General features: G+C 46.2%; 1 long non-coding RNA gene across 1 annotated transcript in view; it reads right to left on the bottom strand.

The window, feature by feature from the left end:
- Nucleotides 1-546: 546 nt before the first annotated feature.
- LOC109286143 (uncharacterized) overlaps nucleotides 547-15,465 on the bottom strand; it is a 37,804-nt gene continuing 22,885 nt past the window's right edge. The window contains exons 2-3 of the long non-coding RNA XR_009462990.1: nucleotides 4,266-4,391; nucleotides 547-2,992 (exon numbers count right to left, since the gene is read on the bottom strand). This is a non-coding gene — a long non-coding RNA (uncharacterized LOC109286143). The remainder of the gene's footprint in view (nucleotides 2,993-4,265; nucleotides 4,392-15,465) is intronic.

The raw sequence follows: 15,465 nt of genomic DNA, 5'->3' as shown, positions 1-15,465 counted from the left end.
TTCGGCCCAATTCAGTGGACAAATCTCCAAATCCAAATTGAATCATTGGGATCTTTAATCTCTCTTAATTAAATCGGAACCCTCCAAATCGAGTCGGAGAGATTCAAAAAGATTCAGAGATTCAGACATAGAGACAGCTTTAAATGTTTTTTCTACATACCTCTAGGTACCAGGTGGCTCGTGAATGCTGTGATGCTGGGACACGTAGAGCATCCCACAGGAGTGTAGGGGGCTCCCCAGAGCTCTTGGCAGCAGACCCAGAAGTGGACCAGAAGCACTTCCAGTCCACTTCTGGGTCTGCTGGGGAGCGCACTGGGGGCTCCTCTCCCCCCCCCCCGTGCCCCCTCCCAGCTCATCAACTGGTGCCTCCTGGGTCTGGGGGCTGCCCAGCATGCTCTCCAGTGGACCTAGAAGTACTTCCAGTCCACTTCTGGGTTCACCACCGAGCATGTGGAGTGCCCCCCTGCATTCCTGTGGGATGCTCCATGTGCCCCAGCATCACAGAGATCAGAAGCCACTCTGGTACCTCGAGGTATGTAGAAAAAACTTTTAAAGCTGTGTCTATGTCTGAATCACTGATTCTCCAAATCGGCATCGAATCTTCAGATTTGGTTTCAGCCAAATCGAATCAGGAGCAGTGATCCAAATCAACAAATTGAATCACTGTCCCTGATTCGGGCCAAATCCGAATCTGAATCGAATAGGGCCTACTTCACACACCCCGAATATTTTGCATACAGTTAAATGAATGAAGACTTTTAGAATTTATCAAATAAATTGGTTTCAGTAAGAACATTTCTAGAATTCCTTTTGTGAGATTAAAATTGCAGTTTTACTCCTTGATATGAATAAGGCAAGAGAATTCAAGCTGAGTATTTGGGGTCTTGATAACTCAGGTGTTACTTCTATTTCATATTCTAGATAAAGAACATCTTTACCACCTTTACCAAAGGGTAAGTGTACTGCTGTCTGAGTAGAAACTCCTGTTGTTGTGTTTTCTCTTTAACCAAAGAGTTTCCCAGGTAGTAGTCTAATGTAGCTGCAGGGTGTCATGGTTCAAGCTCAACTGTTTCTCCAGTTTCTCTCAGTGACTCTGTGGGCACCCCTTTCAGCTGACAGACTCAGTGACTGTGCTTCTCTTAGAGTGGAATCCACTGACTCACCCCATCAACCAGAAGGCCTCATAATAGTTTAAAAAATATTACAGGTCTTTCCCACGTTCACACAAGGCAAAACTTACAATAAGTAACTCTTGAAGATATCTTTCTAACATGACATAAATCTATGAAGATTAATTAGCAAAATGGAAGCCATGTATTGGCATTCCAAAGTCAATGCAATTGGACTTTCAGGCAACAAGTGAAGATTTATGTCCTAGGAAGAAGGATACTCCTTGTAACTTCTAATGTAGGTCATTACTTGGGAGCAAGCAAAGATTTTCTAGCAGTTCCCTTAACTAGTGAAGTTAATCATTTAATAAAATGATTGTAATCTTAACCAGCATTGTCTGTAAAGTACTCTTGAAGTTCAATAAAGTGAAAGCTCAGGAGGTTGTTGTTGAGAGACCATGTTCTGACACGGAGGGGAGTCCACAATGAGTGGTCACTCCTAAAAGAAATGATCCTAAAAGCACAAGGGAAGTCCATTCCAGCCCATAGGAAAGGTATCAAAAGGGCCGGTAGATCCCCTTGGGTCAAAAGGGAACTCATGGACCTCCTAAATCTCAAAAAAGAAGCTTATAAGGGATGGAAGCCAGTAAATACCACTAAGGAGGATTATGCAACATTGGCCCACACTTGCAGAAAAGCTAAGGCTGAAACTGAACTCAAACTGGCTATGGGAATCAAGGACAATAAAAAGTCCTTCTTCAAATACATGGGAAGTCAAAAAAAACCAAGGGCAACATCAGACCATTGCTGAACCAAATGGAGCAGCTGAGAACTGACACCCAGGAAAAAGCAAATCTCCTCAATGATTACTTTGCGTTGGTTTTCCACCAGCCCAAGGGGGTCACCCTGCCTGACAGAACACAGGACTACCAAGGTAAGGGCTATTGTATGCCTGTAATTGGGGAAGATCTTATGAGGGAACAGCTTGAGAGGCTGGCCATCCACAAGTCAGCTGGTCTGAATGGAATGCAGCCAAGAGTGCTAAAAGCATTGGCTGACATCATAGCACAACCAATGGCAAGGATATATGAGAACTTGTGGTGCTTGGGAGAGGTTCATGAAGATTGGAAAAGGGCCAATGTGGTGCCTATCTTCAAGAAAGGAAGGAAAGAAGATCCAGGGAACTACAGGCCAATCAGTTTGACCTCAATCCCTAGAAAGATCTTAGAAGAAATCATCAAAGAAACTATCAACAACAGGATAATGGAAGGCAACGTTTTGAGAGGGAGCCAACGTGGCTTTGTTGCGGGTAGGTCTTGCTTGACCTACCTCAGTTCCTTCTATGATCAGGTGATGTATCACCTGGACAAAGAAGAGGTTGATGTCATATATTTGGATTTCAAAAAAGCCTTTGATTTGGTCTCCCATGATGTCCTCCTGGTAAAATTGGGGAACTGCGGCCTTGAAAACCTTATGGTCCAATGGCTGGGAAACTGTCTCTGTGGTCAGACCCAGGGAGTGATAGTCAATGGAACTGAGTCAACATGGTGCATGGTGACAAGTGGTGTTCCCCAGGGCTCAGTACTCAGACCAGTACTCTTTAATATATTCATAAATGATCTGGATTTGGGTGTCAGAAGTGGACTGGCTAAGTTCATGGACAGCACCAAATTATTCATAGATTGTAAGGCTGGAAGGGACCTTGGAAGATCATTGGGTCCATTCCCCTGCACCAAGCAGGAAAGACAGTTAGGGTCAGGTGACCCCAGCAAGGTGACCGTCCAGTCTCCTCTTGAAGATTTCCACGGAAGGCGATTGCACCACCTCTGGAGGGAGCTGACTTAGGTGAATGTGTGTGATAACAGTCAACATTGCTTGAGTCCCTGAAAAGAGTTAATGCAAAAGGTAAGTAGGTCTTTCTCCTTGTTTCTGCTTTTTCTTGACGCAGGTCAGCTACAGACATCACTCACAGGTATAAGTGACTGGAAACTGGTCTATACTGGTAACAGAAGTTCAGCACACATAGACTGTGTTAAAAATGGCGGAACCTGGTTGTGGTGGGACCTGGGCCAATGGGTCACACTGGGGTGAGGACTGGGTACCGCACTCTCAGCAGGTGTTTCAACCCTTTATCTGTATCCTGCCAGCCACAACTGGTTGTTAATGAAAAGAATATCAGGAGGTAGTATCCCCACCCTTTCCACCCAGGCATTTTTGTGATGCTATTGGGGTAAGGGCCTGGTCCAAGAAGAAGAGTTCAACATGGGGAAAAAGCAGAATAATCTGGGACCAATGTGAATCAGAGGGGCCCTGCTACTCTGGCAAGGCTTTATCACTATGGATGTCCATACCACAGAAAAATTAATAAAGAAATATAACATAAATAATCATGTCTGTCATTCACTTATGGGCCTAGCTTCAGCCTTGTGGTGTATGTCTGCATTCTCCTCAGGTGCCTAAGGCTCTTTGGGTCTTGCCCCCAGTCATGAGCCTGATTCACAGGATTGGCCTGTATCTGACAACCCCCTGTAAGTAATTTGGGGTCACCGGTACCATAAACTCCTGTCAGGACCTGGAAGGTACCTGGCATCTGACATCCGCAGGGTTGTCAGGTTCCTCTTGTGGGAGCAAAGGTCAGGCTTGTCTCCGGTGGGGTGTCCTCAGCTCCAGTGGAGGGAAGTGGCACAGTTCAGTGCCTACGCCAATACCTCCCTGCTCCGGGGGCTGGTGCTGCTCTATAAGGAAAGTTCTCAGTTGACCTGAGCCAAGCTGGACCCCTGCTGCTGCTGCCAGGTGCTGAGAGCCCCTGCAGGGATCATAATTTTTCCCAGCTGCAGCTCCTGAACTCTGGGTGGTGCTGGGCATGCCAGATGCCTGCTTTCGGCCCTGCCCAGGCTCTGGGCCTGTGTGGAGCCCTGCTTCTTGCTACCAGGCGTGTCAAGGGGATGGGTACATGGGGAGTGCATCACCCACCATTCCCTGCTCTGCTTGGGGGGTGAGCATGCACGGGGGCATGCTGCCTGCCCATGGGCCTGTTGTCTGCCACCAGGATGGCCTGGGATCCCACTCCCCCAGTGGCTGTCACCCCAGTAAGTGCAGGGCCAGGCCAGGTCCTTACTACAGAACACCCCTTTTAGGTTGGCAGGCATTACTCACCAAGTTTCCTTCCATGTTCTGGTTCGTACTTATCACCTGTACTCCTGGTTTATCAAGTGCCTCATCCTCATTTTTGCATGACAAGATTTCAGCCATGATAATCTTCTTTCTGAGGGCGATGTTGTACTGAAAAACAAAAACGTTGTGGCAGTGGTCGTTGGGTGATGTGGGCATTATCTATCTTTGCAGACTGGAGCTATCTAAGCAGTGCATGATCCATAACCAGGATAGAGGGTCCCCACCACAGGTAGTAGTGGAAGAGGTCTACTGCCCTTTTAGTAGCCAGACATTCGAGTTCTATGGTGGAATATTTTCACTCATGTTCCAATAACTTACGGCTTGCGTATGCAATTGGGTGTTTGATTCCTTCCCTTTCCTGTGTTAATACAGCCCCCAGGGCCACCCCCAATGCATTTGGTCAAGGTCCAGGGTTATACAATATTGGTTCCTGTCATATGGCTTGTTTTAGTTGTCCAAATGCTTCTTGGGCTGCTGGGTTTCATTTGATTTTGCAAGGCACATTTGAATTAGTTAAGTCTGTTAGGGGCACCACTATTTCTGAAAAATGTAGGATAAATTTACGATAGTAATTTGCAAGGCCCACGAAGGATCTGACCTGTTTCATTGTTGTGGGCTGCTCATAATTCTTTAAGACTCATATTTTATTGGGTGGTGGCCATATTTTCCCTTGTCCTTCTTGGAAGCCCAAGTACTGGGTCTTCTTCTGTGTGAGCATACATTTGCCTGGGTTAACTGTCTATCCTGCTCCTGCAGTTCCTGGAGAACGTTTCATATGACCTCTAGGTGTTGCTCCCAATGTTCTGGGACTATAATCACATTGTGTGTGTGTGTGTGTGTGTGTGTGTGTGTATAATATGCTGAGGCATAGGCCTGATGGGGGGCCAGTAGATGGTCCATTAGGTGCTGGAATGTAGCAGCCACACTATGAAACCCAAAAGGCATGCAGCAGAATTCAAATAGTCCCTGTGGAGTGCAAAAGGCTGTTTTTTGTCTATCCTTGGCAGCCATGGGGATCTGCCAATATCCTTTTGTCTTGTCCACAGTGGATATGAACTTAGCCTGTCCAATTCATTCAGTCATTTCCTCTATGTTGGACACTGGGAAAGCATTGAATTTGGCTACATTAACCTTTCTGAAATCTATATGTAGACATAGTGACCTGTCCTTTTTAGGGGTGATAACTATGGGGTTTTGCCACTGATTTCTTTCATTAACCCTCTCAATTGTTGCTGTTGTTGGGCATTGAGTTGCTTACTGAGCATAGGCCCCTGTGCAAGGTTAGGCTTTTCTGGTGGTGGTCTGAATTCCAGGCTGTCTGGAAAAGGGTGCATTAGGAATCCCTTCCAATCCTGCCATTTCTTCAGTAGATTCACATAGAATATTTGTTGGGGCTGTCTGTGCCTCAGTCAGATAATTTTGTAATCTATGAGCTTGACTTGGTGTGATATCTCAAAGGGGCCCTGCCACCTGGATAAGAGCTGACTGTTTTGGTCAGGTAATAATACCAGGATCTTATCTCCTGCTTCAAATGTGCACTCTCAAGCCCTTCGGTCATAGTAGGTTTTCTGTCTGATTTGAGCTCTTTGGAGATTCTTAGCTATCTGTTGGGCACTGCATAACCTTTGGGCCCCTAGGACTCATTGTTGTTCCCAGCCCTCTTTTACTATGTCCAGAAGGCCTCTGGGCTGATACCTGTACACTAGTTCAAAAGGCGAATGTCCGGTGGAGGCCTGAGGTGCTTCTCACATAATGAACATCAATGAAATTAGCATTTGGTCTTATCATTTTGGGTCACCCTGAAAACATTTTCTAAGCATCACTCTCATAGTTTGGTTGAATTGTTCCACCAGGCCATCAGTTTAGGGTGATATATGGAGGTACATAGGTGTTTTATTTGTAAAGTATCACACACTCCGCACACCACCCTGGCCATAAAATTCATCCCCTGGTCTATTGATTTCTTTTGGGATACCCATCCTGGCCTCCCATTTATGTAATTTGGTAACTCTTCTGGGAGTGGTTGCTGACCTCAGTGGGATGGCCTCAGGGAATCATGTTGCATAGTCCATAATTACTCATATATATTGATAACCCCCACTGCTTTTGTGCAGGGCTCCTGTGATATCCTGCATACTGTTTCCCATGAAATCATGTTAGTAAAGTTGGAGAGTACTGGCCTAGGCCAGGCTACAGTGAGGTGGGTTGGCAACTAGATATGCAGCTGATCCCAGTGAGTGGTAATTGATGGGGTGGCCTCATCCTGGAGGGCCATCTTCAGTGGTGTCCCGCAGGGATCAGTGCTTGGGCCAATGGTCTTTAACATCTTTATCAATGACTTGTAGCAATTATTATTGCTCACAGCAGTGGTTCCCAGGCTCTAGGTGGTGCTAGGCATGCCAGATGATTGCCCTTGGCCCTGCCCAGGCTCTGGGCCTGTGTGGGACCCTGCTTCCTGCTCCCAGCCATGCCCTAGGGATGGGTGCACATGGAGTGTGTCACCCTGCCTGGGGGGGCAAGCATGTGTGTGTGTGTGTGTGTGTGTGTGTGTGTGTGTGTGTGTGGTGAGGGGGGGGGGGTGCTGCCTGGCTGTGGGCCTGTTGTCTGCCACCAGGAAGGCCTGGGATCCCAGTGCTTGGCAATACCCTGGTGGCCATTGCCTCAGTAAGTGCAGGGCTGGGCCAGGTCCCTACTACGCTGGTCTAAGATTTGCCCATCCACAAAAGCGTAAATGTGTGTCCTGTTTGCTCTCGACCTAAGCTGCGCAACTTATATAGATTCTGCCTCTGGCTTTTTGAATGTCTGTACCTAGCCTCAGTCTTAAGGGTAAGATAATGATTGTTATATAAGTAGATGCATTAATGCATTCTCAGGGACTTGAACAGGGTGGAATAGAGTTGCACTTAGTTGTCTAAAGTACCATTTGGACATCCAGTAGGTGAAACAGAATCTGGCCCTTCATGTGTAAATTCCACATAGATCTTATTTAGATGCATTTGAGACCAAGCCCTACAGACATAAACATTGTGTGTTGTTACACCATAATGGTAGTGTTGATCTCCTGAGATCCCTACAAAGTACTGAATGAAGATACAGGATGTTGGCAAGGAAATGGTAGAATGTTAAAACCTGGTGGGGAGTGGCCATTTGAAGACCCCCTTTCACCGCTGGTGGGAATGACATGGTTTGGGATAAAGCTTGCATGTAGCAGATTTTAGGATTAATGTCCTCCTGTCCCACCTAGAGAGCTGTCCATCCAGAAAGAAGAATATTGGCACTGATATTCACTGAGTAACCTTTGAGGCAGAATTTCAGCATGAAAGCTGCTGTGGCTCTCTGGAATTGTATACAGGACCTGGCCTGCCAAAAAGTGATAACATGTAAATTGCTTCAAACTGGGATTATAATATGACTTCCCCACATAAGCCAGTCCAGGCTGGGTAGAAATCTCCAGGGCAGAGGGAGACCAGTTGAGATGGCTGCAAACAATCCCATCTTTTTAAATTGCCTGTTGTTGTCTAAGCAGGAGGGCTGAGCTCTTTGCTTCACAGTAGTGTGGGTGAGCGACAAAATGCAACATGCAGTTCCTTCTAAACAACTGATCACCTGCCTGCTCTGGCTGTGGTTTGAAGGGATTTGGTCTCAGGTGGGGTACCTAGGGCAGCATCTCCAGCCACTGGCTTGGGTAGGAGAGAGGAAAAAGAAAAGATACCACTGCGGTTGCACAATCACACCAGTAGCACTGTGGCAACCATGGTGCTGCATTTGTGCATTGCAGCTGCCCTAGATACCCAGCTGATTTGTTATGGGCTGATTCCTGAAAAAGGGATTCAGTGGTCAGCTGTTCCTAATGAACTGCTGATGGAAAGACATAGCTATGACACATGCTGCAGAGGGTCTGTAGCCAAATGTATTATGGAGGTAAAATCCACACTGTCGGCAGAATCCACATCACTGCATAGCTGCATCTAGCAGTGCACTGAACATTTACAGCTTGTCAGCAAGGTGTCAAAATCACTTGGAGGATCTTGCCCTTATGTCATCACACTGAGCCAGTGGTAAAATATCTCCTGCCTCTCTGCCCCATGCCCCCCACCCACCCCATTTCACACCTGCCTGTGTGTTGCCGAACTGCTCCCTGGGACCCCACTATAAGTGAGTCTGCACTGAGCAGGTAAGAGTAAAAAATGCCCTGTAGACAACCAGAAAGGGTGACTTAGATAACCTAGACAGAACAGAACATCACCCCATGTGCTTTAGTAACCCCGCATTCTTTGGTAGGACTAGAGTGTAGTTGCCTTGATGATCCAGAAAATATGTGAAAAACAAGGGGTTTTGGAGATATCTTTTACTGGATTAACTCTATAGTTGGGAGAGATGATAGACAAGCTTTCTGCCTGAAAGTTTATCTAGCATGTCTCCCAACTACACACTTGATCCAATAAAAGGTGTTGCCAAAAAAACCCTTGCCTACTCCATGTACTGGGCAGTTCAGGTATATGCCTAGTTCTAGGTATAGCCCCTTGGAAGGGCAGCGATAGGAATGCTCAGGTCTCTTCTAGCCAGGCTAGACCTGTCTGGGCAGAGCAAAACTATCTGGAAGAAGCAGGGTGGGGAGAGGTTGTGGTGCAAACCAGAATGCTTCACTGTTTTCTCAGACAAGGTTCTTTGGGTAAATCCGATATCTTTTATTAGACCAACTCATTGTTCTCTTCGCACTCAGCTGCCTCACAGGAGGTGGAAGACTGTATGGAGGGGCTCAGTGCATGCCATGGGGGAGAACAGGTGTGATGGGAAGAGAGTGCTCCTCCTCAACTTGCTCCTGTTTACTTAGATGCCAATTTCAGGGGAGGTGATGGAAGGCCCACAGCTGTAAACAAGGCCTCTGACCCTGGCAGTGTGCCCTGCCAATGCCTGAAGCAATTTCCATTCCATACCTTATCTGTTTCCAGGTAGCACAGCCAGGTACAAAAAGGAACTACACAAATTCATGGATGATAAATCTATTAATAGTTATTAAACAGAACAGTCAGGGATGAAGCCTCTGGCATCTCCAAACCAAAAGACAATGTGTCAGGGAGGGTGATAGATCACTTTAAATCAGGGGTGGGCAAAATACAGCCTGGGGGCCAGATGTGGCCCGCAGCTGGGCTTTGTCAGGCCCGTGGCAGGTCCCTTGGTTCTGCCTGACCCAGGCACCATCCAGCCGTGGCACGTCCCACTGTCCCATGGGCATGCAGTGGGGCTGGGATGGCTCCGCAGCTGAACCACCTTTCTAGACAGCCCAGGTGGCAGCGACTCCTGGCCACTGCAGCTGCTGGCCCCAGCCCTGTAGTACCAGTGGGGAACTGCTAAGCAGCCTTCTAGCTACATAATCTCCTGCCTCTGGTCTAGATATACCTGGTTTAGTGCTCTCCCACCAAAGCAGTGGTGGCCCACCTTTTTGGCAGGCCTGCTACAAGTTAAGTCCCACCTCTCCTCAAATGCCACTCTAATCCCTGCCCCCTAGAGGCGTACATGATAGAGTTTGTACCCTGGGGTGCAAGAATGGAAGCAGCGGGGCTTGAGTCTCCAGAGGCACAGAGCAGAGCAATGGCAGGATACTACTGAGAGAGGAGGAGTCACCACCAAGACCCAAGTTAACCCTTTTCTGGCCCTACCACTACTGCAGTTTTATATGGGAAGCGAAGATCCAAAGCCCTGCAACTCTCAGAAATTCGATACTGGATCAGATGGACCATTGCACTGACCCAGTACGGCACTTAACGTTCTTAAAACACACTCCGTAGCACCCTGCATAATGAGATATGCATACTGCTGATGATAGAACAAAGACTGGACATGATGTGGAATTCTTAGGCTACATGCACCCATTGCAGGAAAGTCTAGAAATAAAATCATGGCTGAGGTGTGTTCAAAGCCTCATGTACCCTTGGGATGGATAACGCCAATTTGCCCCAGCCAAAAGAGTCCATCTTTCCTTCAAGAAAGAACATCCGACTGACTCCTCTTGATACAATTCAGTCCTGCTTAGCTGAGCATGAGTAGCAATGGGCTTGCTGACATTACCCAGGCCTTCCATTGCTTTTGGAATCACCCAGCAGCACAGGCTGCCACCCCGCTTTGGGTGCCTAATGCATCTTTCAGTAGCAGACTGACTACATCAAACACTTCCTGAGTGCTCTGGCAGAACTTCTAAAAGGCACTTCCAGTGCTAGTGACAAAGTGTTTTTTCCACTCCTTGTAACGAACATATTTCCAACTTGCTTTTCACTTTCCTCCCCAAACATGAATTCACTTCATATGAAAGTTTTTGTTTATATAAGGCCATGTAAAATACATTGCCGTGTTATCTCAGAGCTGGGTACATTAATCCAGGGAAGATTTACAAGAGCGTAAATCAAATGCTTTGTTTTCTATCTGGGGGAAGGCTAAGCCTTCTTCTCTACTTCAAGGCCCAGTTTTCACCAGCTAAGCGTTCTGAGATTTCAAGGGAACAGTCAAACTTCTGTCAACTGCTGTTTGCGGCTTAACTGGGGTTGTTGGTTCTGCTGTTGTTGCTCTCTCTAGTTTGTGAATTTCTGCTCATTTATCACCAGTGTGTTGCTGCTGTTGTTGTTTAGTGACTAGTCATAACATGATTAAAATGCCCTGGCCCTTGTTCAAGTGCTTGGGCTGCTGCACAAGTAATTACAATTCAAATGTTGCAATACACACAGGTTTCAGCAACAAATGAGCCTAACTGCTGCTTCTTCACCCACAATTCTTATTGGCACTTGTAAAATATAAAAGCACAGTCATTATGACCAGCAACTTTTGGATAAACAGCAAGGTTTAAACTAGAGCTGGGCAGCTGTTTTTCTGACAAATTATAAAAGTGAAAAGGGGAGAATTTTTTTTTTTTTAATTCACGTTGACATTTGAAATATTAAATTTTGAAAGTGCCAAAATACTGTGTTTCAGCAGTCTTGAAATGAAATATTTAGGTTCTTTGTTTGAAAATGGAATTTTCCCTTTAAAGATTAGTTGAAAATGAAAGAAAAAAATGTTCGACAAGTGAGCTAATTAACCCAGCAAACAATCACTGCACTTATGAGTGAGTATGTGTAGGATGAATCCAACTGTCTGGACATAGCTTTATGTTTTAGTAGATAACATTCATAAGGACTTTGTGGTTTGTGATTTATCACAGTGAAAGTGGTGCTAGGAATAAAAAAAAAGGCTCAGCTCTGAGGAATCAACTGCCCTGAAATGTGCTGAAAAATTCAGATTGGCTTGAACCACAAAGTATGGATGCTCATGGGTTTTGATTTAAATCCATCTGTAGAAACCAATTAATAATGGAATTTCATGGATTCATACAGTTTGAGGCCAGAAAATACCATAAGATTGTCTGGTCCAGTGGTGCTCCACCTTTTTCCTCTGATGGCCTGATTGGTGGTACCAGCGCTATTTGGGGGCTGAATCTGGCTGGTGGGCTCAGTCTGGCAGATGGGGCTGGCATGGCAGAAGCCTGATCTGGCTACAGTTTTGTGGGGGGTAGTGCAGTCTGACCCTGATATGGACATGAGAGAGGTGGGGCAGGCAGGGGAGTTCTCCCTTCTGTGTCTTACACCAAGCCACTGATCCCCTCTGAAGAGCTCCTCTCCACACCCATCTCTGCTGCTTTCTCCTGCTCCCTACCCCACCAAATTCAACTTTTCCCACTGCTGTTGGTGATGGGAATTGGCAATATGAATTACAAACAGTGGGGACTGTGGCATGTGACAGAAGTGGCAACAATCATCTTGGGTGCTTGCAGAGTGGGGTGCTGTGGAGGGAAGTGGTGGACTGCAGTGGGAGGGGAGGGACTGGAGGCACAGCAGCTGGATTACAAGCAGTGGCCCACTGCTCTAAAAGGTTGCCCACCACTAGGGTCTAGTTGAACTCCTGGGTATTACAGGCTATTGAGTTTTTTAATGGGCCCAGTTCACCAAGTGATTGAGATCTCCCTGTCTGTCCTCATCATTATTCACCAGCCTTTGGAACACCTAGAAATCTGATCAACAGTGAAATATTTACTTTCAGATCATTGATGGAAACATTAGGTCTAGTACTAATCCTTGTGCAACCTCACTACAAAGACCACTATTTAAGTATAATTCCCCACTGACAGTTATTATTTAAAGACCTGTCAATTATCTCTCTCCAATCTCTCAATTCTAATTCACAAAGGGAATCTACAAAACACCTTTCATAGACAAGCCTATGCACTTCACTTCATAAATCTATTGCAAGGGTTGTCAACCAGCAGTATGTGTACCCCCAGGGGTACTTGGGGAAGGCCCTACTGGGTACACGCAGGCAAGCAGGGACAGAGTTTCACCACCCACCACCCCTCACTGCTGCGTCTGGCCACTGCCAGCCCCTGCTCCGTGTCTGGCCTCTACTGGTGTATGCTTTATTGGTATTGCCTAGTTATTTTTTAATCAGAATGGTACTAAGTCAAAGGCCCCACAAAATCTGTTCACTCATAACTCTCCATTCATCTGTTCACTCAAAACTCTTCACTGAACATCAGTGAACCAAACTTGTAATGTCATCAATGAATGAGATGGAGTTTATTTAAGAAGACTCATTTTTCATAAAGCCATTTACTGATGAAAGGTATCTGGCTCTGCTAATTTAAAACTGCTTATTCCTAGTGGATGTTTAACATCCTCCGTGGATGGACTGGAATGAAAAATACTCATAATTAATCTAGTTCATGTGATACAAGCGCGTCACCTTACTTTTCAAATATAGAACAGAAGTACTAATTGAACTCTAGTTTTTCCACACTAATGTAAAAAAAATTGACTGCCTAGTAATGTGTTTTTACCATTGCTAGAATTTCTTTTGTTCCTTATATGCTTAAAAACTTGTTATTTTCCTTAGCTGTTCAAACTGTAGATTTTCCCCTGGTATTTTTAGCTTCTCTTATCAATTTTGAGCACTTGCACCTTCTAATTGATATTAATTTTTACCTGTGTACCTTTTCCTCATTTCTTATAGTCATTTTTTTCTAATTAATGTCTTTACTTTGCCATTGAATCAGGATAGACTTTTAGCTAAACCAGATTCAACCCTTTTTTTTTTTTATTGTGGCTTTTTAATAAGCTTTTCTAAGAGAAGACAAGTTTGAATCTACACCTCCCAAATCCAGTAAAGTGCCCCAGTTATCACACCATTTGCTTGTCATTGCCAAATACATCCTCCACCCTTCTTATTGAGGCAGGCCATGTGGACTGACCTATATGGGCTCAGAAGAAAACCAAGTCAGAGGGAGTGTGGCTCTATGAATTGCTGTGCCTACCTGTGTTCTTGCTCCCAGTGGGTTCAAAGCAATTCTACTGATTATCAGTAGAAATAAAGAAGGTAGGGTAGATTTGCACCTCAGTAGAAATAAAGAAGGTAGGGTAGATTTGCACTTTTATAGACTAAGTAAATCAGAGAAGTATAGCATAAGCTTTCATAAGCAATGGGTTTACTTCATCAGATTCTGTAAAAGGACTGCAGGAAGCAGAGATATTAAATAGCAATGACTAGAATACAAAGGATAGGAAACGGGAGAAGAAAAAAGGAGGATGCACCATTGAGAGAAGCAAGGTCAGTAGGAGAGAGAAAAACAAAGCAGTTAATCACTGAGGGACATAGGGCTTATAAAAGCTACTCTAGGGAATAGGATAAGAACCTATATTCTTGACTTAGACCAGTGGATCTCAAACTTTTTTGTACCAGGATCCATTTGTAAACATTGATAGCCAGTCCTGACCCAGTAAATAGTTTAAGGAGAAAACACACTTTGGCTCCAAAATACTTATTACACACTACAAGTTGAAGCAGCTCAACAGTCTTAATTTTAAAGACACAAATCAACATCAACAGGAAAAGATTAACAGCAGTATCAACATGTGTCCCTACATTACTCCCAAGTGACACTCATCATTGTGCAGTTTGCACAATGAACATTGCCAGTGCCCCTCCCTCTTGACTCACAGATGCCCCAGCCCTGCTGGTGCCCCTCACTCCCAACTTGCATCCCCCTGGCCCTGCCCATGCCCCTCAGTCCCAACCACAGCCCTCCACCCCTCCAGCCCTGCTGGTTCCCCTCACTCCTGACCCACTGCCCTCTGCACCCAAGCCTCACCCCACAGCGTGTGGGGCAGGCGGTGGAAGTGTGGGGTAGGGAGGTGGTGTATGGCCACTGCTCTGCAGCCTGGCTGGACCAGCATGGGCAGGAGCTGCCTCTGTGGCCACACGGATGGGATCTGGAGTAGGGTGTTGAGACTTGTTGCTGCCACCACCACCACCATGACCCCCCTGCCAGCCACAGCACCAGCAACACAAGGAGTAATGGAAGGGGGTGGGAGGGAGGGGCATGCTGCCTTCACCTTCTTCCACTGCCAGCTGCTTGCACACTGGGCTGGCTCGTGGCTCTACCCCGCTGCCATGGCCTGACCACCACTGCTCCCCTCAGGCCACCTGTGTTGCCTGCCACCCCACCTCCCCTTGAGGATAGAGCCAGGGCCTGAGGGAAGTGGTAGCAGTGGGAGGAGTTGAGGGCAGTGTGGCTCTCCCCCATCTATTACTCCTCATGCAGTCTCGCTGCCCCACTCTGCCCTCCTGCGCTGGGCCCTGCCCTCTGGGCCATAAAGGCAGCTTCTGCCTGTGTTGGTCTGACCAGGCTGCATCCCCATGCCTGCTGTGGGTGCAAAAATTGCGGGGGGGGGCATGTGCCCCCTGATGTGTGGTGATTTTTCAAGTTTTTCCATGATTGTTTGCAACCCTTTCATATATTCTTGTGCACCATTTTTGGGTTGTGACCCACGGGTTGAGAAACGCTGGCTTAAACTATATTTAACACAACCCACTCTGTGAATGATTTCTTGTTCCACAATTTCCTGTTCAAGATCATTTAAAAAGTTTTGTCATCTCAGAACAGCCACTTTAAGGTCAGCCATGGATGGTTAGAGTGTTCAGGCAAAGACTCATCTGTCTTTCTGATATTGATGTCACATCACTGTTCATTCATTCTTACACATAGTGATTCCCCTGTCTGCCTAAGGTAGCCAACAGAGGGGCACTGTAAGTAGAAACAACATTAGCTCTAGCAGCTGGGTCTTCTGCACCCTGGACAATTTCCCTAACTGAGGGGTGGGCA

This window comes from Alligator mississippiensis, chromosome 6 (genome assembly GCF_030867095.1).
Source record: "Alligator mississippiensis isolate rAllMis1 chromosome 6, rAllMis1, whole genome shotgun sequence".
NCBI lineage: Eukaryota > Metazoa > Chordata > Crocodylia > Alligatoridae > Alligator > Alligator mississippiensis.
The sequence above is the reverse complement of the archived record's forward strand: the minus strand, read 5'-3'. Positions and strand labels throughout refer to the sequence as shown.